We start from the raw sequence: 25808 nt of genomic DNA on the forward strand, positions 1-25808 counted from the left end.
CATACATTGGGCTGCCATTACAAAATGTCTTTCATCCAATTTTCGAAGTGCATATTGCTGCGCCAGTTCCCCATAAGGTCTAGGGGAAAATATCTCAAGAAACAAAACTGGACCATTTTGAGATACTTGTCCTGTGAGGGTTTTTCGGGAGTAGGGGTTCATAGAAAACCCCTTTCTCCTGAAGGGTCAATAACAAATTCTATAGCAATGTGAATTCTTGACGTATTGGCAAAATACTGTTGGAATTACCATCTGTCCGATTCGAGTGATTTTCTCCAGTGCTATTCCAAGTGTTCTGGCACATTTCTGACAGTTTAAAGACTGCCTATTTTTAACTGTACCTTGGAGTTGGAGGTAAGCATTCCGAATAGCACTAAACATGTTTTTGACTTGTATTACTGTATAAAAGGGGGTGCTGGACATTCCCTTTAAAACGGCCAAACACATGTTTTTGAATGAGACACTTTAAGGCGATGCACACCTGTCACCACCTAACTTATCCATGTAAAGGATAAAAGGGACAGTATTGACCCTTTTTATGCATTAAAAAAGTAAAGTAGTCATATGGGCCACTACTGTATATTATACATTTCCACCAACACATTGAAGGTGGACATGAATATACAGATGCTTTAAAACAGTGACTTCAGAGGCTACCAGTGGCGAAGGTAGTATCTCTGGAATAGGTACCCCAGAAACACCACCTCTGCTAGCGGTACGCTCTGAATTAGGCAGATTTCCAGAAATACCGCCAACGGAGATGGGATGGTGGTCTTTAGCACAGGCTGGCTGCATTTCTGCAAAAAAATCCCACCTAACTGGTAATGACCTCCTTTACATTTGGATGTTTTTCACACCTTTTTAAAAAACGATCGAACATACCTTGTTTTAAAAACAGTTTTACCATTGTGATGTGTTGTGTGTTTAGCTGTGGGATGCTATTTTTTTTTTTTATTCATGTAGGATAATAATGTACGAGTAGTTTTTTTTATGAAAGAGTAACATTTGATTTTGCATATTGATTAATAGTGTTATTGTTCTGATGTTATTGTTTATAATAGATCGTGTTAGTTTGATTTATTTAACCTATGTGTTGAATTTGTATTTTCTTGAAAATTTAATGAAGATAACTTTAGAAAAAGAAAAAAAAAATTATATTTATATATGTAACATGGCCACAGTAGTGGCCATATAGTTATGGTTAAGTTGGTGTTTCCATAGGAAGAGCACTTTTTGGGCGGCTTATAGCTCCGCTCCCCCTGGACGAATCCACACCAAACTTTGCAAAAAAGTATATGGCCCATTCTGAATATGTTTGCAAAGTTTGGTGAGGATTCGTCCAGGGGGGGAAAAGTTATAGGGGGGGGTCCCAGAATTTCTTTTTTTCCCATAGACTGAATGGGAATTTTTTTTTGCTCGCGCCTACAGCCCAAACCGCTGGACGGATTTTCACCAAATTTGGACCAGGAGCAGCGGCTTGTTCCCGAAAGCGTGCTTTTGCAAATTTGGTGAAAATCCATCCAGTAGTTTTTTTTAAAATGTCCAAAAAGTAGGTAACAAAAAATTAGTGATATCTGTGGTTGGTCCGCGGACACACTTCCCTGTTCGCTCCACGGACAGTGTCCTGATTGGCCGAGTGGCTTACGTCATGTCCGCGGACATATGGCGTGTTCGCTGATTGGACGGTGTTAAGCGTGAAGCGCGTCAGAATTTCGATAGCGCCCGCCATCTTGGCGCGGTAAAAGTTTGTTCAAAATGTGTATTTAGTAGAGTGTGTTGGTGTGTAGAAGTGTTTGGGGAGGATGGGAGGGTATGAGATAGGTTAAATGTTGTGCTTTTTTATGTGGTAGACGTTCTTTTTGTGTTCGATTTGTCTGCGGACATCACGGGTGTTCTGAAATGTTCTAAATAAACTGAATGGGGGATGTTCTGAGGACTCAATGTGTGTCCGTTTTGTTCGCAAGCAAGCTGAAACTGTTCTAAGAACACTTACGGTATCCTGAAATGTTCGCAAATAAACAAAATGGGGGTGTTCTGGGGACGCTGTCCGTATTCTTCTGTGTCAAGTTGAATGTGTTCTAAGAACACTCGGTGTGTCCTGAAATGTTTGCAAATAAACAAAATGGAGGTGTTCTGGGGACGCTGTCCGTATTGTTCTGTGGCAAGTTGAATGTGTTCTAAGAACACTCGGGGTGTCCTGAAATGTTCACAAATAAACAAAATGGGGGTGTTCTGAGGACGCTGTCCGTATTGTTCGTTGTTAAGTTGAAAGTGTTCTAAGAACTCTCGCGTTGTCCTGAAATGTTCATAGGGTTGTCCTGAAGACGCTGTCCGTATTGTTCGATGGCAAGTTGAAAGTGTTCTAAGAACTGTCTCGGTGTCCTGAAATGTTCGTAAATAAACAAAATGGGGGTGTGTTCTAAGAACTCACGTGTTGTCCTGAAATGTTCGTAGGGGGTGTCCTGAGTACGCTGTCCGTATTGTTCAATGTCAATTTGAAAGTGTTCTAAGAACTGACTCGGTGTCCTGAAATGTTCGCAAATAAACAAAATGGGGGTGTGTTCTAAGAACACATGCGTTGTCCTGAAATGTTCGTAGAGGGGTGTCCTGAGGACGCTGTCCGTATTGTTCGTTGTCGTGTTGAAAGTGTTCTAAGAACACTCGGGGTGTCCTGAAATGTTCGCAAATAAACAAAATGGGGGTGTTCTGAGGACGCTGTCCGTATTGTTCAGTGTAAGTTGAAAGTGTTCTAAGAACTCTCGCGTTGTCCTGAAATGTTCGCACGTAAACAAAATGGGGGTGTGTTCTAAGACCACACGCGTTGTCCTGAAATGTTAGTATGGGGTATCCTGAGGACGCTGTCCGTATTGTTCGTTGTCGAGTTGAAAGTGTTCTAAGAACTCTTGCGGTGTCCTGAAATGTTCGTAGGGGGTGTCCTGAAGATGCTGTCTGTATTGTTCGATGGCAAGTTGAAAGTGTTCTAAGAACACTCGCGGTGTCCTGAAATGTTCGCAAATAAACAAAATGGGGGTGTTCTGAGGACGCTGTCCGTATTTTTCGTTGTCAAGTTGAAAGTGTTCTAAGAACTCTCGCGTTGTCCTGAAATGTTCGCACATAAACAAAATGGGGGTGTGTTCTAAGAACACACGCGTTGTCCTGAAATGTTCGTAGGGGATGTCCTGAGGACGCTGTCCGTATTGCTCGTTGTCGAGTTGAAAGTGTTCTAAAACCTCTCGCGGTGTCCTGAAATGTTCATAGGGGGTGTCCTGAAGACGCTGTCCGTATTGTTCGATGGCAAGTTGAAAATGTTCTAAGAACTCTCGCGTTGTCCTGAAATGTTCATAGGGGGTGTTCTGAAGACGCTGTCCGTATTGTTCGCTGGCAAATTGAAAGTGTTCTAAGAACACTGGTTATGTCCGCGGGCATTAAAAGTTTCCATAGGCTACAGTTGAAATTTTTGACTCTATGGGTGTGATATGCTGCGGTGGTTTTGGCAAGGGCATAGAGTGTTGGATGCATGACCATTTGGTCATGCACCCAAAACTCTATGCCCTGGCCACAACCACCGCAGCATATCACATTTATAGTTGCTTATAACTTTGGGTCAAAAACAAATTTATAAGGAACAAAGTTCTAAGATATTATGGGTGTGATATGCTGCGATGGTTGTGGCCATGGCATAGAGTGTATAATATACCTACTGTTTGGTTTAGTAACTGGAGTACATGTATTTCTTGTTAATTTCTGTGATAAAAGAAAATAGCATGTTAGTATTAGTATTTTGTAATGACTTATTACATTGTATAATCAACATTTTTTTTTTGGACCCTCATATTTAGTAGATTACAAACCAGAGTACTGTGCAATTTGCTCAGTTTCTGTGTTTGTTGCTAATATCACTGGGTCTGTGGGAGAAAAAAAAATCCATGTTGGATAAAAAAAAAACCTTTTTCTGTTATGCTACAGTTTATTTGTTTGTTTGTTTTCAGTGTTCATTTGTTGTTTCTGGCTAATGCTTTATACATTGGGTTGTTGCATTTTTTTTGGGAGCAGTAACATATTATTTATTTGTTTGGATATTATGAAATTTTGGAGCAGTTAGATACCAGTAGGCATATTCTAACTGTCTATTTTTTTAATATATTTTAGTGGTATTGATTTATCTGTTTGGATATTGTTAAATTTTGGGACAGTTAGATACCAATTGGCGTATTCTAACTGTCTATTTTTTATATATTTTAGTGGTATTGATTTATCTGTTTGGATATTGTTACATTTTGGGACAGTTAGATACCAATTGGCGTATTCTAACTGTCTATTTTTTGCTCTAATTTAGTGGTATTAATTTATCTGATTAATTGTTTTAGAATCTTTGGGCAGTTCGATAGCTTTTGGAATATTCTAACAGTTTATATTTTTTACTACAAGTTTACTTGAGGTTTAAGTACAGTTTAGTTATCAAATTTTGGTTTTAAGAACATTAAATAAGCGTTTGTAAGATTTGCTGGTAATCTCTGCTTTATAGTAATGGTACTATCATTACATTCAAACCATCCACATTTCTTTTTTATATATGCAGTGTAGTGCCATGAATTGGTTGTGGCTCCTGCGTGGTAGATTATACCTATTGTTGTGAAGGTTTTCTTACCAAGTGATATTTGACCATGTGTGAATTCAGCCAGCTTGCAGTTGTTTTTGGTACCATCTGCATTGTAACGTAGAAGCATTAGTATTAAGTATTTACTATGTGTTTGTTTTACTAACGTGGAGCGATTATCTTAATTGCAGGTAGAACATAATCTACCATGGTTTGCATTTTGTACAAGTTGCTGAAATGGAATGGATTCACAATTAGGTATTGATATATATACGAAGCGTTCATTGGGGATTTCTTCTCTTGTGTCACATTGTTGCAGAGTGTGCATGTATGTTCCCACATGTATGAAATCTGGAAGATTTCATTTATAGGTATGTTTTTGTTTTCCAGTACTTGTAGTAAGTACATTAGAAATTCTTGTGGATCTTCCTGTGAGTTTATAGTGAATTTCACCATTCCAGCACAGTAGTCCAATTGTAGTCTTATTCCATAAACACTATACGTGTTGCCAGGATTGTTTGCTGCATTTCTGTGAAGTACTAACATGTGCATACACAATGGGTCTGTACTGTGTAAGTAAATGTAGTCAACAATTGGTGGTAACTGAAATAGAATATTCATTGCTACATTTGTGTAGCAACTTACACCAACTATATTTGAGAGTTTAAATGGACCAGGTAGTTCTGTATCTGAGTGATTCTTTTTTAGTTTGTCTTCCTTCTTTGACGAAGTACCTGGTTTACTTTCCCTAATTGGTTCTTTTTTTGCTTGTGGTACTTGATGAAGTTTTAGTTTCTTTTACTCTCTTTGGAGGATTTGCAGTGACATCCTGTTGCATTTCTGTTTGATTTAGTTTTATTTTAGAACATTTTCCTTTTTGTGGAACAGGATATGTTTCTAGATGGGGGTGTATAGTGAACAAAGTCTATTGTATTCTAAAATGCAAGGAATATCAGTGTTTATTTTACTTGCATCAAAGTTGATTAGAAATAGACCGTCAAGGGTACGTAAGCGTGATAGTGCTACGTAGCTCATGCCTTCTTTAAAGACTGAGTTACCAATGTCTATCATTGCTTTGTCTAGGGTAAGCCATTGTGATTTATGAATGGTGACTGCGTATGCAAGAGTTAGAGAAAATTGTTCTCTGCGTACATACATGTCTTTGAAGAGAAGGAATCGAGCTGTTGAGGGTCCTATCCTTTTTTTGTTGTGCCAGGAGAGAGTTTCTCAGATACTCTTTTGTTGAGAGAACAACAGATAGCTATGGCTGTGTGTTTTAGAAAACAGATTGTTTGGATTTTGGGAGATTCATGGATACATTGGTTGAAGGTGCATGCAGAAAGCTGTGGAGTAGCTGTAGATCTTGGATCTCCACATGTGGCAGTACACTGGCATGGAGTATGTGGAATGAAGTGGTTGGACTTGCTACCTCTTTGTGCTACTTTGGAGACAGAGCAACATCCAGACATAATTGTAATTCATTGTGGAGGGAATAGTTTAGGACATGTGTCTGGAATTTCTTTGCAATTTTCTATGAAGGTAGGACTTGGGAAGGTCATGGACATGTTTCCTAATTCTCAAGTAATATTTTACTGATTTCACAGAGACAAATGTGGCTTTGTCCTTCTTCATTTGGTCCACGAATGGAAAAAGCAAGGTGCAATGTTAATAAGGCTGTTTGTGTCTTTCTAAGAGATTTTGGCATGTCTTATTCTCATAATGAAAATTTTATGTTTCGTAGTACATACATTTGTCACAGAGATGGAGTCCATCTAACTTATGCTGGCAATCAGATTTTATTGACAAATATACAAAATGCATTATAACCTTTTTTAGATTTACAGCATCTATTTTGAAGTAGGTGTTAAGTATTTATAATTTTTGACATACAAACACCTCCCAAAGGCTCTTTTAAGAGCCACCACTTCCTACCAGAGAAAATTGCAATGGTTATGATAGGGTACCAACCCAATTTTTTTGATGTCCGTGAACTGTCCACCGACTTCTCAAAAATACAAAGGGCCCTGCTTCATTTATTTTCACTTCTATTTTGTAACTGTGAGATGGGGGCTCTGAAAAGAGCCTTATTGTTTTTGGATTTTTGTAATTTTGAATTTTCTTTGGTTTTTTAGACACAACACACTAGGAGAGGAGGGGAAAGGAGGGTAAAGGGGGGGACACCAACCACAGGGATAAGAAAGGGCGAGCTGAGAGAGGAAGATGTAGAGTGGGTTTTATTTGGGTAGTGAGCAGGTCTTCTCGTGCTCTGAGACAATAGTCTCAAAAGCACTCCGAAGTCGCTCCCCCCTGCAGAGTACTGTGTCACAGTACATACATACAACTGTGACCCTCGAAAGGTAATGGTCATCAGAATTCTGTATGGCCTGTGAGGCAGCTTGAGGAAGACGCTGTCCCACAGAGGTGGTCCTTGTGGTGACAGGATCAGAAACGGAGAATGAAGTAGAGAAAATCAACCTACTACGTTCTTCTCAGGGTACAACCTTGCGAATAGCCCCAGTGTGAAATGACCTCAGGTGTCGCTTCATGGTCGTGGTCCCAAAGCTGTACGAACTTTGCTTCCCGCGACTGAGTATCATTTTGCACTCATTGCAGATAACACTGTTCGCACGAGCCTTAGGACCATTCCCATAAATGGAAAATAACCACCACGCCCAAGACTCACGTCTAGTGCGGGTATTAGGGATTTCCTCTACTTCATTCTCGTCATCCTCTTCTTCCTCCTCTGCATCTTCACTCCTGTTCCTCTCTTCAGGCCCTTGGGAAGGTGGTGGTGGTGGAGGAGGTGCTGATGCCATCTCGATGCTGTAATCAGCAAGTTGCACGAGAAATAGTTGTGCTCTGAAGAATAGCCAGAAACACAATGAGAATAAGCTCTAGGGTGTTGTCTTTTATAGTGGTGCTTGTGCGCGGTTAACGGACATGCGCGCTGTCCGCGGACAGATCGAACACAAAAAAGGGTTCCAAAAGTTTCAAAAGATACGTAGAAACTCAGGATTACTATGTGGGACTTGTGCCATGATGAGTTTGTATGGAAAAATATTGTGGATTACTCGAAAATGTACTTTTAATTTGTTCGGGGACACAAACAGTGTCCGCATTCAGAACACGCGATTAGCGTTGGTGCCGTCACATGATCCCTTCGCGAACATGTCCGCGAAGGAAGCTCCTGTCCGCAGGACACCAAATGCACGGACATTGGTTTGCGCATGCGAGTTGATGTTCTACGGACAGTGTTTGGGTCCTGAATTAATTAAAAGAGCGTCACACATCAAACAAACATTTCTGGACATCGCGTGTGTTCTAGAACAGTTTAAACTTGTTAGCGAACACTACGGACAGATACAGTGTTCTTTAGGACACTTCCATTTTCGTTTGATTACGAACTTTTCAGGACATCAATTGTGTTCTTAGAACAATTTAACTTGCTAGCGAACATTACGGACAGGTATAGTGTTCTTTAGGACACCTCCATTTTCGTTTAATTACGAACATTTCAGGACACCGATTGGGTTCTTAGAACAGTTTCAACTTGCTAGCGAACAGTACGGACAGGTATAGTGTTCTTTAGGACAACTTCATTTTCATTTAATTATGAACATTTCAGGACACCAATTGGGTTCTTAGAACAGTTTCAACTTGCTAGCGAACAGTACGGACAGGTATAGTGTTCTTCAGGACACCTTCCATTTTCGTTTATTTACGAACATTTCAGAACACCCGTGCTGTCTGCGGACATCTACATTGTTTTAAAAAAAATAAAAAATGGGAACTAATTACAACACAATATAAAAATGTAACTTTATTTCACATATATTAATAATTAATGACAGAGAAGGTGAGGCAGAAACAGAAACAAAAACAGGAGAATTAGGGGTTTCAACATGATTGGTATCAGCTGAAGAAGGGATGGAAGTCTCATCAAAACATTTTGGATTCTGGAGAGGGTTTGGGGATAATTGACTGGGATATGGTGAGGGGGACAAGCACATGTGGGACAATGGTATGCGGTTTTTGTTTTAAAATGATCCTCAACAAAAGTTTTCAAATTATTAAAATTGGTCAACAATAAATCCATTTTTTCTTTTAAGCTGTCAAGCATGTTTTCCATAACAGTTTCTTCAGAGATATTTTCTATTTTGGTATGCTCTGTACAAAAAGAAATATATATGTTAAATGTGTATAAAATAATAACAATTAAATGGTTTATATTGTAAAGTGTGTACCATTAGCTTCACTATTTTCTGACATTTCGTCATGTGGGAAGTGCTCCTCTAGCCATTCCAGAGTACTAGACATTTCTGTGAGAAAAAAAAAATATATAATATTTTTTTTTTTATCTAATACAGAAGATTTATAAAGATATGAGTAAAATGATGCACACTTACTATTTCAGGTAAGATATGTTCTGAGTACTCTGTAGGTCTGGTCTTGGTTTTAGTTGTGGAGTGTCTGTGAGGTAATTATGTTGGAAGCCAATTTATCTTCTCTTGGTATATTCCATTTTAGAGCATACTGTATTTAAATGAATGGTTAGTGTGGTCCATATATGGGTTACATTTCTTATGTATTCTTATGTATTACTACATCAATTTGTGATGTCGTGGGTGTTAGTCTTAGCAGTGCACGGTGGTGGCACGAGTTATGGTTGCTTAGCTTACCATAACTGGCGAATTTCAAGGGTTTTTCGGTTTTACTTGGAACCATAACGTCCCTTTAACAAAGTTTTTTTACTGTAAATATATATATATATATATGTAAAATACTACTGCAGTACTGACAGTAAAGTTATAGTTACATCAAAATGTCCAGAGGGAAATAGAAAAAGGATTTCCTCTGTAACTTGTGTTCTCGCTGATGAAATGTTGGCGCAAGGCAGAAACCCTGAAATACACATTTTACTATTCAACATATTACATGCGAATGATGACAAATGGTTTACTGCAATACAAAATGTCAAATATGTTATGGTAAAAAATGGAGTTGTTAATGGTCAGTTAAATGAACCCGGGCTCCACGGAAAGCACATGGTGGATATTGAAGGGGCAGTCGTGCGACATTCCATTTCCATGCTCTGATGAGATTTGGCGATCTTGAAATGTAATGCTATGCCTCTTACTATTTACAATGTGGAATAATAGCAAAGATACGAATAAACACTCCAGGTCAACGCTCATTTGCTGAAGAATGTTGGTGCGCTTGGTATTGGCATGATCATTGTAACTTACATGGAGGGCGACCGCATCAATAGCACCGTCGCGTTGGGGATTACAAGACCCAAAATAGGCCACTGCATCAGCCCATCGAGCATCTCTCCCGTCTCCCCACTCACAATCTCTAATTATTGTTCGTTCCCAATTCATCTGGAACCTAGGAAAAACACATCTGAGATGTTCACCCAAACGGACATTTCAGCAGAAAGCATTGGACCCAGCAGATCCAAGAGTAGGTAACAATCTACAAGTTGCAGAAAATGCCAGCAATCTAAAAAACGGAACAAAAAATGCAACACTATTCATTATATGGAGACACCATTCAAAACCACCCGAAAGGGGCAAAACCTCGAAGTGGAACTATTTTCATAGCGTATGTCAGCACACAGTCACTCACACAAACACATATCTTGACTGCACATTTAAAGGTTTCCTTAGCGGTATGTAAATTATTACACACACTGCCTACTAGTAACTTTAAAAACCACATGCAACATGTTGCACATATGTACACAGACATTAGCAACTGACCATCCAGTCAGAAAGATGGCCCTGTGTAACCACACACATTATTTATTTATTTATTTGTCTGCTTGTTAGGGGCTTATACAATAATAATATAATGTTTCAAAGCGCCCACAGGGCAGGGAGGGAGGAAAATTACAACACAATATTTAAGAGCACGGGGGGGGGGCGAACCTAATATGCCTTGTGAGTATTCAGAACATGCAAGTGCAGAAAGGAAGAGGGAAGAGGGAGTAAGTGCTGGGGAGTCTGAACTCGTGGGTGAGCCGTGGACGAAGTGCTAGGAATGTTCAGTGCTACACAGCCTCGGCCGCAGGAGGCATAAGTGTGAGTCTACAGAGTGGAGGGTGTGCATATGCAAAGTGCCGTAGATAAACAGGAGGATAGACAGGAGTTGGGAAGAATTGGTGTGGGAAGTTAAGACCCTGAAGTTGCATAAGGGCTAAAGACACTGATTCAGCAACTGTGGGATTAGCAGAGGAGAGAAGGAGGGAAGGAGGAGGAAAAGAGGAAAGTCTTAAGGAATTTTTACGGAATTTGAGAAGATCCTGCGCCAGGCACAGGGGGAGGCTATTCCAAAGGAGGGAGCCCGCAGAGGAAAGTGAGCGACCTCTCTGCCTTCTGTTTAGCAAAAGGCTTTACACAGGAAGAGTTGGTGCCAGAGGAGCGTAGTGGTCTAGAGGGAGAGTATTTAGTGAGATAAAGTTGAAGATAGTGTGGTCCCTGGGCTCAGACAGCCTTGTGGATGATGCAGAGGGATTTGAATTTAATCCGTGCTGCAAACCGGGAGCCAGTGAATATTTGTGAGTGCAGAATAGGGTACCACCACATCCAAGCCCCCTTGTGACTGTCTTTTTTAATATAACGGTGTTGTAGTTTTTTTAGGATATTTTTGAGTGCCCTATTCTGGAGAAGCTGAAGGGGTCGCAGAGTGGAAGAAGGAAGATTAAGGAGGAGGCTATTGAAGTAGTCAAGTCTAGAGAGAACAAAGACTTGAGTCACATTGAGCCTCTGAGGGAAAGTGAGAAAAGGTAGAATTCCTTTGAGAAGAAACAGCTGATAGTTGGACTTCTTGGCAACATCGTGAGTGTGAGGGAGGAAGGAGAGAGAGGAGTCGGAGATGACTCCAAGGGTTCTCACTTCAGTTGAAGGAGCAGGGGGAGCCCAAGTAGGAAGGCCAGTGTGAGGGGAGGAAAGAGGGAGCAGGGGCCCCAAAGAGAAGGATCTCAGTTTTACAGGCATTGAGGCAGAGATCGTTGGAGGCACACCAAGACTGGAAGGCAGATAGGCAGACAGGGATAATGGAGGGTGCAAGAGGGTCAACAGGGTGTCTGAAGAAGAACTGTGTGTCATCTGCATAACACTGAAAGCTGGAGGAGAAAGAGGAGATGAGATGTTAGGAGAGCAATGTAGATATTAAAGAGCCAGAGGGAGAGTACAGAGCCCTGGGGGACACCACAGATGGAAATGAAAGTAGGAGATGAGAAGGGGCAAAGGATGACTTGGGAAGAGCGGATAGTGAGGAAAGAGGCAGACAATCCAGTGCATGATCCGAGATATGTACCACCTCCTGCATGCATTACACATTGCCTGCCTAAAATAATAATGTAAAAAAGAAAAGGTCAGGCGCGCACTCTAGTTCCCAGTCTTTTTAATCCTTAAACTAGTAATAACAGGGTTTGATCCAAGCAATGTTAAAAAATAACAGCAATTGGGATTTAACACTGGTATATTTTTTGAACATTTTGTGGGATCCAACCCTGTTACTACTCACATTTGGGATTTAACCCTGTTATTTTTTAACATTGCTGGGTCATTAACTGTCAAATGCAGAGGAGAAATCGAGAAGGGTAAGGACAGCTGAGGAGTTGGAGCGCAGAGATGTAAGCAGTTCTTCCCGGGTGTTCAGAAGAGCAGTTTCCGTGCCTCTCGATGCTCGGAATCCAGATTGATGGTCGTGGAGGCCACCAACAGGTTCAGTGTGAGAGTTAAGAATGCCTTGAGTTTTGGTGGCAAAGTGTAAGGCCAGTGCATTGCAGAGGGCCTGGGAAGGAGAAGGAGAGGAGGAGACTGCAGAGGGGTTGGCTGGTTCCCTGCAGATTTTGAAAAGTTCACCCCAGTTATTGGATGCGCCAGAGACCTGTGCCTGAATGTGGGCTCTTTTCTTTGCACAGAGGGCGAGTCTGTATTGCCTTTGGAGCAGGCCAGTTTGTCAGAGGATGAGCCTGAGGTTAGCCACTTCCGTTCTGCTGCCCTGCACTTTTGTTTCAGGGCTGCAAGTTTAGTGTTGTACCAAGTATTACGCTTTGAGACAGGTTTCAGATGGAACTTCATAACTGGGGCAAGAATGTCAAGAGTGTTGGTGATGGAAAGATGGAGGTTGCTGAGGGCAGAGTCAGAGGTAGAGTCAGAGGTGAGGAGAGGTGAGGGTAGAGGCGAAAGTCAGCCGCATTCACTCGTTTCATCGGACGGGTGTTAGTGAACGAGACTGGTTCAACTTTTCGGGTGGGGGAGCGGGTAGAGGGCCAATGGGACCCAGATGGGAGGAGAGGAGAGAGTGGTCTGACCAGGAGAGAGGGGTGACTAATGGGGGGAGAGGTCAGAGTGTATGAGGTCATCCGGAATGTGTCCCGCTGCGTGGGTTGGCCAAGAAGGGAGAATGGTGAGGGAAAGCAAGGAGGAGAGGTCAGTGAATAGAGTGGATGCAGTGCCATGGGAGTCCAGCTGAATGTTGGAATTACCCAGGAGGAGAAGGTTAGAGGTGTAAGAAAGTAAAGAAGAGCAGAATTCATCCCATTCAGAGAGGAATAGGGAGGTGATACCGGAGGCCGGTAGATGGTAGCAATGGTCAGGGTGGGAGAGGTGACCAACTTACAAATCGGGCTTTCAAAAGAAGGATAGGTCTGGGTAGGAAAGATGGAAGCAGGAACCCACTCAGGGAAGATTAAGACAACCCCCCCGCCAGTGCGGTGAGGTCGAGGCTTGGAGATGATCTTGAAGCCGTCAGGGAGGAGGGAGTCAAAGACAATGACTGAGCTGGCATTGAACCAAGTCTCGGCAAGTGCAAGAATGTAGAGGTCAATGTCCTCAAGATGGAGACAGATGTCAGAGGAGTGTTTGTTGGCTGAGGGGGGCGTTAACATCAGTAGTTTCAAGAACAAGCTTCTTTGTCACGCTTTTGCACACCCCCAGTGTATTGTGCCATGAGCCTCAACTGCCCAGACTCTTGGCATGAGTTCATAGGCCCTGATACCCCTATGAAATATACGTTTTTCACCTTATATCAATTACACACTTATCCATACATACACTCTCAAATCCAACACACAAACATATCACAATTTACTGTTTCCTTTCCCTGCTGTCATATTTATTTATTTATTTTATTTGTTGATAGCACCAGACCCTGTTTTATCACGGCGCTAGAAAGGTTAAATTGCAGGTGGCAGATTTACTGTTATGGTTACAGACAGTAGAATTCTGGGCCAGTAAGGATAATACAGGTCAGAGTAGAGAGATCATGGTTAAAGTGGTACATTTCTGGTGAGGTTTTGCAGTAGGTTCAGGGGTATTTATTGAACAAGGGCGATTTTATTTTCTTGCGGAAGATTGGGAAGGATGGTGCATCTTAGCTACAGGGAGGTAGGGAGCTCCACAGGTTGGGGGCGATGGTGGTGAAGCAGGATCCGCCTGCTCTCTTTCTGCTGAATCTGGGAGTGTTGAGTGTGGTGGAAGATGAGAAGTGTAGGCTGCAAGTGTGAGGCTTTTTTGTTATACGATGCATGAGGTGGGGGGCATTGTTGTGGAGACAGAGATGTGTGATGGATAGGATTTTTAACTCTATGCATGCTCTGATAGGTAGCCAGAGTGCTTCACGTCTCACAACCGAGATGTGATCTTATAGTTTCAGACCCCAAATCGTTCGGAGGAAGCTATTCTGGATTAGTTGAAGTTTCTTTAGGTTTATTTGAAAGGTTCCTTTGAGGATGGCATTGCAGTAGTCTAATTTACTGGCAATTATAGCCCTGGCTAGGGTGAGGCAGTTGCTGGTGGTCAGGAATTTTCTGTAGAGATTGATTAGTTTGGTGAAATAGGCGGTCGATGAGGTGACCGTTTTGACATATTTCTGCATATTAAGCTCTGCATTGTCAAGGTTTTTGAGGCAATGTGGTGAGCCGACGAGGAGAGCTCAGTTTTGTCATCATTCAGGCATAGGTTGTGGGTAGCCATCCAGACCTGCATGATTCTATAAATATGATTGATGTTGAGTCTTAATCGTGGTTGCCAGTGAGTTTGATGAGAACATGTGTATCGTTGTCAAAGTTTGTGTAAGGAATATTGAGGCTATTCAGGTGTTCAAAAAGTGGTTTTGTGTACCTATTGTACAGTGTGGGTCATAGGAAAGATCTTTGTGGGACTCCATAACAGACTGAGATGGGTTGTCAGCTTCGGCCCCGGTGAAGACCCTGGAGGATCGTCTGGATAGGAAGGATTTGATTCAATTGGTTACATCTGTGGAGAGATTGAAAGTGGCAGTGAGGTGGTGGCAAAGGATTGTGTGGTTGTCAAGGTCAAAGGTCGCTGACAGGTCTAGTAGGAGGAGGATGGCAAGATCCCCCGCATATCAAATGAGGTCAAACTGGATCTTGAGGTCGGGGAGGGCTGATTCAGTGCTGTGTCTGGGTATAAAGTCCGATTGGTGAGAGCCTAGGAGGTTGTTGTTTTCGAGTAGGTAGTGCAGTCAAGTATTTTCAGAAGGTACGGCACTGTGGTGATTGAGCAGTAGTTGGTGTGGAGGGTGGGGTCTAAGGAGGGTTTTTTCAGTAGCAGTGTGACCGAGGCTTCTTTGATAGGGTTGGCTACTGTGTGGGAGTTGAAGGAGGCATTGATATCATTGGAGATAGTGGGTGCGAGTAAGTCAACGCATAACTTGATCAGGTGCTCTGGGCAAGTGTTTCCAAGGCAGTTCGTGGCTTTGAGGTGCTGTATGGTGTTGATCACTTCTGTTGTGAAAGGAGGGCTTCTGGAAGGGGAGGTGGTGAGTTCCAATGGTTTGGGTTCACGGGTGGGGGGATTTTTGGAGAATGGTTTTGTCTTTACGTTTGTGGATTTTGTTGGCTAAGGCTGATTGTATAAGGTTGCAACATGATCTGTCTTTAGGAAAACTATCATGTGGGGGTGCTGGGGCTTCAAGCTCCTTAAGGATTTTAAAGAGCTCTTGTGTTCGAGCTTGATTCAAAAATCCTGACGTTGCGTGGCTTTTGTGGTAAGGGAGGCTGTTTTGTATGTGCGGGCAACAGTGTTGAAGGTTGCCTTGTTGATGGGTGTGTTTGTTTTCCACCAGATATGTTCCTAGGAGCGTTTGAGTTTGCATAGGGATATTAGTTCTTCTGTTAACCAGTTGTTGTGGTTCTGTTTTTTGCGATTAGTGATTGTGAGTTGGGCATTTTGGTTGAATGTACTGAGGAGTGCAGCTTTGTAGGTGTCAAGGATGGCTTTGGGGTCGGTGGTGTCTGGTCATGCGTCGTGGGCTGCACAGGTGGTGTGTTGTAGTATTTCTTTGGTCAGTTTGCGGATGTGTCTAGCAGTGATAAGTAGGAGGGTACCTATCACAGGGGCGGAGGTGGGCGTGAGAATCATGGTAAAAAAGATCAATGAGTGGTCTGACCAGGGTACAGGTTCTGTGGAAGTCACTTGTATGGGTAAGTTGCTGGATAGGATCCAATCGAGGATTCAGCCTTTGTTGTGAATTGGGGAGGATACCATTTGAGAAAGGGTCATTTCTTCGGTAGGATGGAGTGGCAAATCAGTCTGGTGCGGAGTCTGAGTCGACATAGTGTGCCCAGGCATAAAGACGTGTGTGTATGGGTGAGGTTGGGGGTTAGGGTGGGGGATGTTGTGTGTGGCTTGTGGCCTTGAGGGCATTCAGTGGCACTGAGTTTTGAGGTTTCTGGTAGGCGTAAGTGGTGGCTGTATGGTTGTGTTCTAGGCCAGGATGTAAAGTGAGGGTGGGATTTCTTTTTTAGGTTTATAGGTTTGGTAATGTGGAAGGTGGGGTGTGGAGGGCTGGCAAGTGTCTGGGGGCAGCTGCTGTGTCTCTTTGGTGCGCAGGGTTGCCTATCCAGTTAAGGGTAGGTAGGAAGGGGGAAGGTGGGGTGTTGTTGGCTGAATATGTTGGTTCCATGTGAGAGTTTGTGTGCATGGGGCTTGGTGTTGGTAGTGGTGAAGGGTATGGGAGCGCAGAATAATGGTTTATACTTATCATAGGTGAGTAACATTGGTGATATTGCAAGGCATATTAGCAATGTTGTACGTCACATTTGCAGTAAGGCATTGCACATAAGCATTGTTGCAAGGCACATTTGTAATACGGCAAGGCACATTAGCATTGTTGTAAGGCATATTCACAGTAAGGCAGGGCACATTAGCATTGTTGTAAGGCACATTCACAGTAAATCAGGGCACATTAGCAACGTTGTACAGCACATTCGCAGTAATGCAGGGCACAATAGCATTGTTGTACGGCACATTCGCAGTAAGTCAAGGCACATTAGCATTGTTCTAAGGCATAGTGGCAGCAATGCATGGAAGGGGGACTGGGGTCAGCATATCATATACAGTACATTTACCGATAATGTTGGCATGGGGCATTTCGCATGTTTGCACCAACTTGTAGGCAGTCCATGGATGCACTGTACATGGAGGGCTGTTTTTTGAGAAGTTACAATAATTGTTTTGTCAAGAGGCCCAGTGACTAAAGTTGTTAGAGATGCACAGTCAGCAGGGCCAGTAATGTGGGTAGAGGTGCATGAGGCTCATGTGGCTTTGGAGGAGGGATGTCTGCAACAGTCATGTTGCGCGACCAAGAGGGCACAAGTTGTGCTGTAAGTGTTGGTGAGAGGGTCTGATGCAGGGAGGGTAGAAGTCTTGTTGGGAGTGGAAGGGGGTGACTCAATGGTTGCAGCAGAATCGCGGAGTACATCAAGTGCTCGTTGCACACAGAGAGCTTGAGTTCTCTGTGTGGTGCAGGGTCCTGGGGAGTGGTACACAACCTGACAATGGATGAATGTATGACTAAAGAGCAGAATCGCATAGTGGTGAGCCAACTTGGACATTAACCTTGTTGGTATGGAGAAATTAAGCTTGCTGATTTCTGTGGCGGCAGAGGCTGGTGCTTGTTTGATGGGAGCATGCTTGTTATAGATGGAAGGCCCAGGTTTTCCCCGGATAGATAGGGAAAGACAGGGGCCTTTGTTCTGGGCCCGGCACCGCCTCCTGGCTCGCCCGAGCCTCGGGATTTGCTGGGGTGGACACCCAATCAGATTTCTGCAGATAGCTGGGTGTTGAAGCCAGGTATTTCAGTATAGTCAAGAATCGCAGGAACTGCAGCCTCAATCTAGGGTGGCGAATCCTCCTTCTTTGTGCGTTTCTCTTGAAAGGAAACCTAACACATGGTGTCTGCTCCAAAATTCGAATCCTGACAATCAGGCTGGTAAGTGCAATGCATGCACCAAAGACAATGCAGGAATCCCCCAAAAGGCCCCCCCACACCAGCACACATGCACAACATAACAAATAGATAGTCCTACATACATATTGTAAAAAATATCATGCGCGCTGCATCACAAAGTGACCAAAAATAATTTGCGTAAAACCTCTACCAGCGTCTCACAAACATATCATATGACAAAAAAACATACACTTTATTAGTAATGACAGGGAATCCCCATAATCGCCTAGAGCCTTCACTCAAATCCCACCCAAACACATCACATAACAAAAAACACTCACAAGAATGCATTACAAAAACTATGACGATTCAACTACTCTCGTAACTTCTCCCCACAGGGGAGCCCCTTCCCATGAGGACAGAGTGGTGAGGCTGCTACCCGATAGTCCCCCTGGGGGTGGTACCCAGCAGTGGATCTCATGGGAAGATACTTCCCCTCTGAGGAAAAAGGAGAACATCTTGGGAGTGCGCGGTATGACAACCCTGCATCCATACCTTGTACACCTTTCTATCCCATTTTTCCATATGTCTGTAAGTCTGAAAACATAATAACTACTGAGACAAGCGAGAGCAGGAACTACCTAAAGGAGACCTATTTAGCAAGTACTGGGACGAGGATTTGGGTTGTTTGACCGAAGTGTAAAGATTTGCGGCGGAAATTACCGTAGTCAATTTTGGCGCAAATCTGTTTTCACTTTGGCAAAACAACCCAAATCATGCCATACTCCAAGCCTTCCACCCCTTTCCCCTACATAACTTTTTTCTCCCTGTCTGCCTCCACCACTCCTCCTGCACCCGATTGGCGTTGGATCCATGCCTCTAACGCAAATCGAATCCGATGCCACAGGGTCCCTTATTTGTTGTAAAACTTTAAGGGGTTGGATGTGAGGGACACCCCTGCAACCCTCGCCGACATTATACTGAACAAGGGTGCGAGGGACACCACTGCGACTCTCGCTCACCTTATTCACTATAATTCCGTTCGAATGGGAGATTTGATCGAAATGATCGTATTCGATAAAATCTCCCATTCGAATATATTTTTTAGGTCAGATTGGGTATTACTCTGGGACGAAGAGGAGGTACGGAGCAAGGAAGAGCAATGCTGACAACTTGAATGAACAGTCTCGTCTTTCATGTCTGCTTAGGAAAAAGACGAAATAAGGACTTACTTTGTCAAACTGGCTGTCAAGTCAGCCCCTGAGCAACAACAGGCGTGGTAGCTGTGAGGTGCAGGAGCAGATAGACGGGCGAGCCTGGAGAGCAGAAGATGGCGGCTTGTTGCAGAAGGTGGCTCTCCAGGACTGGACATCGGTCAGTCCTTAAACCGTGAGACCAGGCAAAGATAAAGGCTCAGTGAGAAGGTGGACCATGGGGTCCAAGAGCTACACTTACCTTGCCAACAGTCACAGGTCACAGAAGCAGATGAGAGAAACTGACGACCACGGAGGATGAACGGATGGCCAACTCCATTCCTTTGAAGAGACACCACCATGTGCAGGAGTCCCGAAAAGGTAACGGGAGCAACGGTTGGACTGCCTGGGGTTTGGGGAGGCTAGAGGGCCCTAATACATATGCTGCAAGGTTTGTGAGGCCTGGGAAGAGGCCAAAGAGAGTCTGGCGCCCCGCGAAAAATTGTGAAAGTTAAACATACAAAGAGCCTGGGACCCTGCGGACAGGATTGTGAAGATTAGTGGGAATCTCCCTCTGACTGGGCGTCGAGTAACGACACTGACCACCAGGGAAAAGTTGAGACTACAGAAACAAAAGAAGAACATGAGTCATCTTCTTTGTGGCGGTACTTGAGAGAAAAGTATATAAGTACCAAAATACAAAAAAGAAGAGAAATGCGGTCTGGGATCCCCACACACAAAAGAAAATTCCTACAAGTCATCTTCGTGGCAGTGCCTGGCAGGAGAGTGAGCCAGGTCTGCCAAATCAAAAAGCAGTAAAGAAATACAAGCCTGGGACTACACCCACAAAAAAAGGCAGGTACACATCATCTTCCTCATGTCAGTACTCATGTCAGTACTTGGCAGGGGAATGAACCAAGTCTGCCCTAGTCTGGAGACAGGGATGCCTGGGTCTGGGACTCTGAAAGTGAAAAGACTAAGGGCCTCATTACGACCCTGGCGGTAATCGCCCGTCATTACCGCCATGGCGTAATGAACGTTTACGCCGTGGGACGATGGCGTAAAGAGCGCCACATTACGACCCATCGCGCACGAGCATTACGCCATGGCGGTAATGCAATTAACGCCATGGCGGAAAAGGCCCCTACCGGCATCGTTAAGCGAGCAAGGTGCACTTCCGCCACTGTAAGTAGCGGGCAGCGTAAGTAGCGGGCAGCGTAAGTAGCGGCCACCATGAGTAGCGGCCACCGTAATTAGCGGCGGCCGTAAAAAGCCGAACCGGAAATAGCGTCATCGCGCCGGAACGGGAAACAGCCCGTCGGCCATCTTTAAAAACACAATCCATCGCCATCCTACCAAACAACACCAGACCCAACCCTGACACCTGTCCCAACCAATCACCCACCCATCCAAGTACCCGAAAATGCCTAAATCTGTGAAAAAGGCATGTGACCGCCAGCGCCAGGAGAGATTCAGCCGGGAGGAACTCTGCATGCTTGCGGAGACCCTGCAAGACAACGCAGGTGTCGTTTTCTCCCCGGAAATGACCAGGACAGCGATCGGGAAAAAGAAGGCCATCTGGGCCCTGGTGGCTGAGCGCGTCAGCGCGGTGGGGACCGTACCCCGCACCCCACAGCAGTGCAGGAAGCGCTGGGATGACCTACGCATACGGGTCAGAGCCGTCATCTCAGCAAACCGCAACCTTGCCCTGGGTACCGGTGGAGGGTCGGAATCCCCCCTGAAACTCCAACCGTGGGAGGAGATCTGTGCAACCACGATTGGCATGGAATCCATTGAAGGCGTCGGAGGGATGGAAAGGGGAGCTCCGATATCAGGCGATGAAGGTAGGTGCCTAAAACAAGACATGCCATAGTCACAGCAGTCCAATCATGTGTAGCACAAGGTTGCCCTAGAGTGTAAATGCAACACATATCAACAATGCCCATAGCCACATGCGAGCACCACCCTGCATACACTGCTGGCACCCGCATACCTGCATCCACATTCCACACTAAAAGGAGACAACCTGCATGGCACTGCCTGAAATCTGCCTCATCCACTGACCACAATAATGTCAATCATTGTCATTCCAAAGTCCGCAGACCCATCAATAACGCCCTCCCTCCTTTGCTCCACCACAGGCACAGATTCACACCCAGAGGACCATGACACCCCTGCGCCAAAGAGAGCCAAGAAGGCCATCAACAACGTCCCTGCACCCTCAACCTCAGCTGCAGTGAGGCAGACCCCACAACAAGCAGGTCCCACTGCAAGCATACCGGAGGTCCCACCGGCAAGCACCCCTGTTGGCAGCAGGCCAGCAGCAGCTGCTCCACCTCCACCGACATTGCCTGCCACAGAAGGCAGGGGGTCAGCGGCCAGCAGCAACATCGTGGAGACAGCTGCAACAGCTGCATGTTCAGACTCAGACATGGAGCACGAGGTCAGAAGCCCCACTGACCTACTACATTCCCCCTGTTTCTCAGATGCCAGCCCCCATGAGGGTCACACACAGGGACACACAGAGGTAGAGGAGTGGCCTTCCACCCCATGCCCTGTCCACACTCCACAGGAGGGGAGCAGCCCCTCCATCACTCCACCAGCACTGGCCATGGGCCAGCAGGGCCAGCAGTCCCTCGAGGACATCACTGAACGGCAGCATCAACTGTCCACAATGCTGAATGAGCATGCCGCGGAATGTGTGGGGGCTAGGTCTAGCATTGAACAGGCCACGGAGACCCTAAGGGCCGAAGTGGTGCAGAGCACTGCCACCCTGAGGGATGCCATGCAGGCCATGTCCAGGGACATCTGTGCAGAACTTGCCGGCTTGCGTCGTGCGGTCACTGACCTCACCCACACACTACAGGACGTGCATGCACAGGGGCAGCCAGGGACATCCTCCACTGTCAGTTCTGCGCAGAGCAGCCCCGTGCGACGTTCCGGACGTAACCTGCGCTCCACAGCCAGGGGTGCCCCGGTGGCCGGGAGAGGGGGCTTGTGACGGCCTGTGGCCACTGTCACAGGCATCTGTTGACACCTACATGGGGTGTGTTGGGGTGTGCAGGGGGGAGGTGGGAGGGGGTGTGTTGGGGTGTGCAGGGGGGAGGTGGGAGGGGGTGTGTTGGGGTGTGCAGGGGGGAGGTGGGAGGGGGTGTGTTGGGGTGTGCAGGGGGGAGGTGGGAGGGGGTGTGTTGGGGTGTGCAGGGGGGAGGTGGGAAGGGGTGTGACACGACATTTCATAGTTTCAATACACTTTTTTCTTTCCAAAAAAGAAATGTGTGGACATTTTCATTGCATATGTGTGCTTTATTGGTGTACAGTCCACAGTGTGCATGTCACAGAGACACACAGTGCCCCAAGTGCAGTCTCCATGCGATAAACACCAGCCGTGTGTGCTAGAAGCAGTGGTCGATGATACTTTGGCGCATGGCACGCCCCTCCTGTGCATCGCCTCCTCCATGGGGTGCCGCCCCATCTGCACCCTCCTCATCCTCATCGTCAGGTGGTTGCAGTTCTGCGTCAGGGGGCAGGGGCACATTCCGTCTGACGCACATATTGTGTAGCATGACACATGCCATGACGATCTTTGCCACCTTCTCATGGCCATACAGGAGTGCCCCACCAGACCTGCTGAGGCTTCGGAACCGTGCCTTCAAGAGGCCGAATGTCTGCTCTATGACCACACGAGTACGTGTATGTGCACGGTTGAAGTCCTCCTCGTGCTGGTTCTGCGGGTTCCGGACTGGTGTGAGGAGCCACCTCTTCAGGGGATAGGCTGCATCACCTGTATGTAGGCGAGAATGTATGTGTCAGTCATGTTGTCTGATCAGGAACATGATGTTCCACCATGGCTCGCATCCAACTGTTACTTTGGCTCACTTCTACATGCACTAATTGATTCACACAATGCAACCAGTATATGCTCATGGCTCCCATGGCCTGTTTTGCATGCCATCACCCAATGTATGCAGAGGAGTTGTGTGCATTGTGAGTGCCCTTCCTCTGTCTCCGTTCTCTGTGTTACTCACAGCCAGGTGGAGTATGCATCATCCCCCTCCCCCCTTTCTGCCAGGTGGAGTATGCATCATCCCCCCCCCCTTTCTGCCAGGTGGAGTATGCATCATCCCCCCCCCTTTCTGCCAGGTGGAGTATGCATCATCCCCCCCCCCTTCCTGCCAGGTGGAGTATGCATTGGTACGTCATTCACCTGCCCACTTCCATGACATTGGACTCACCGAGTAGCCAGGATCTTGGCCCTGCATGTCGCTCCATGTAGCGTGGTATTGTGGAGTTCCTCAGGACCATAGAATCATGGGTTGATCCGGGGAATCGGGCACAACAATGTGTGATGATCTTGTTGGAGTCACAGACCATTTGCACGTTGATTGAGTGGAACTGTTTCCGGTTGCGGTACGGTACTTCCATGGCACGTGGAACCACCAATTCCACATGGGTGCAGTCGATGGCACCAATGCAACCGGGTATGCCGGCTAGTGCATGGAAACCCACTTTGGTGTTTGTAATCTCCTGGCCAGTCCGTGGTAATGAGATGTGGTCGTCTGTGTGCTTGAGGAGGGCATCGAGCACTTGGATGAGTGTTCGTGAGAATAATGGTTGTGAAATGCCATGCAGGTGCCCCACTGTGTGCTGGTAGGTGCCTGTGGCCAAGAAGTGGAGTACAGCCACTACCTTCAGTAGGGGGGGGATGGCGGTTGGACTTTCTATCATGCTGACGATGTCGTTGTGTGTCATGTCTACGATGGCGGTGATGGTGTCCCGGTCCAAACGGTACAGGGTGTGGATCTGCTCAGCAGTGAGGTTGTATGGATTGGCTCTGATGCGTGGGATTGGGGGCTGCCTGCGTGGTGGCACTGGCTGTGCTGGTGGGGCTTGCTGGGCCTGCCTTGCCCTCCTTCTCCTCCTGCGTCTCCTCTGTGCTGCCTGTTGTTGTTGTTGCTGTTGTAGCACATGCATTGCTATCAGGTCCTCCAGCCCCAACATTGCTAGTCGTATTGGTATCATTGTGGAGTGTGACTGGGTGTGGGAAGGGGTGGGGTGTGCTCTTTTTGTACTCCCCTGAGTCTGTATTGCCTTCACCTGTGCTGTTTCTGTGCACCTGTGGCAGCTGCATTCACTTAACATGGCCCTTTACGGTTGGTTCGCGATGGCGTTATTTGCACCATGGCGGTAAGGTACTTAACGGCCTGGGTGATGGCGTTAGGTGCATGTCCGCTTGGGTCGGCATTTGCGTACCTTTCCGCCATGGCGCTAAGTACGGTGTGGGCGGTCGCGTGCGCGCACCCTTAGCGCAGTTAGCGGCAGCGTTAACTACGATGCCGCTATTGGCATCGTAGTTAACGGTCACGGGTCATGATCGGACCTGGCGGAAAACGATGGCGGTAACCATTTACCGCCATCGTTTTTCACTTAGCGCCAGGGTCGTAATGAGGCCCTAAAAGTGTTAAACTGTAACAGCAAGGTGAAAGAGATGCCAAAGGAAGGGAGTATAGCCCTGGTGGTGTTGAATTGTGCAACCAAGTGAAAAGAGACATGGGGAAGGGGTTAATTCCCCTGTTGATGTTGAATTGTGCAACCAAGTGAAAATAGACCAGGGGAAGGGAGTTACTTCCCCTGATTATACCGAACTCTAAAGTCTAGATACCACAAGAAGGGTTCTCCTGGTAACCAAGGATAGTGGAATGTGAGTCATTCTGCCTGGTTGTGTTAAACTATACAATCCAGATACGAGAAGAATGGAGTCATTCTACTGGTAACCAGAACTATAAGGACTTTCTCATACAAAGTGTTAAAAGACAAGCAGTGCGCCTGACAGAGAGGAGTGCTGGACGTTTGTCTTTTGTGTTAGAGGACAATTTTGACCCGAGGATGGGAGTCATTTCCCTAAGAAGAAGTCAAAACCTGGAAGTGAACTTGTATCCCCAGTATAGAAGAAGGGAGCCATTCTTCTGGACCAAGAAAGTCTACTTTTTCTCTAGTTTTGTTTTAAGTGAACAGAGGAAAGCACAGGGGAAATGTGCTGGTCTTGGAAGCAAGACCATGAAGAGCAGCAGAGGTTCAAATCCCGTATACACGCTTAGAAACCGAACTCAGGTATTAAGCGTGTTATAAAAAAACTATTAAATAAAGTGTAGGGGACAGAAGTAGGGTTTTTGACAAAGGACGGTGGACTGTTGATTTACACAGACATTCTGACAGAGCCCCTAGTATTTTAGTTGAGGCAGGGAAACCCCTCTTAGAGATAGGGAAAGTTGGGGGGTTCTCTTTATTTTCCTGACTAATAAAAGTCTATATAAATCACCATGCAGCCTGTGTGTCAGTCTTCTCCTTCTGCACCCTTACAAAACACACATGTTAGATTCAACGAAAATCTAAGAACAACTCACAGATCTTACCTCAGAAGAGGGAATTCTCATAGTCATCCCACATCACTCATTCACAGCTCACCCAAACACAAATAACATTTAATACATGCATTTATCAATAAAACGTCCCATATATGACACAGATTCAAACCACGTGTGTGAATTATAAGAAAGCTTGTTTCACTAAGGCATAGCATTTTGTATGGGCCTATTAAAGAAGCAAAAATAAACTTTCATCTGCACTAGATATAATGTAAGGCTTAAAACAAAAGAAAACATATAGCAAATTTGATTTGTGAGGTTTCCTAATTGTGAAAGACTGCTAAAATGACTGCCTGTCTCTTTGGTCACAGAACAGAGGACCAGACACAATGCAATAAGATGAGTTTTATTTATACAAGTGCTCAAAGTATAATCATTAGGTGTGAC

The sequence above is a fragment of the Ambystoma mexicanum genome, chromosome 1p (assembly GCF_040938575.1).
Source record: "Ambystoma mexicanum isolate Mex_15411 chromosome 1p, UKY_AmexF1_1, whole genome shotgun sequence".
NCBI classification, from domain to species: domain Eukaryota; kingdom Metazoa; phylum Chordata; class Amphibia; order Caudata; family Ambystomatidae; genus Ambystoma; species Ambystoma mexicanum.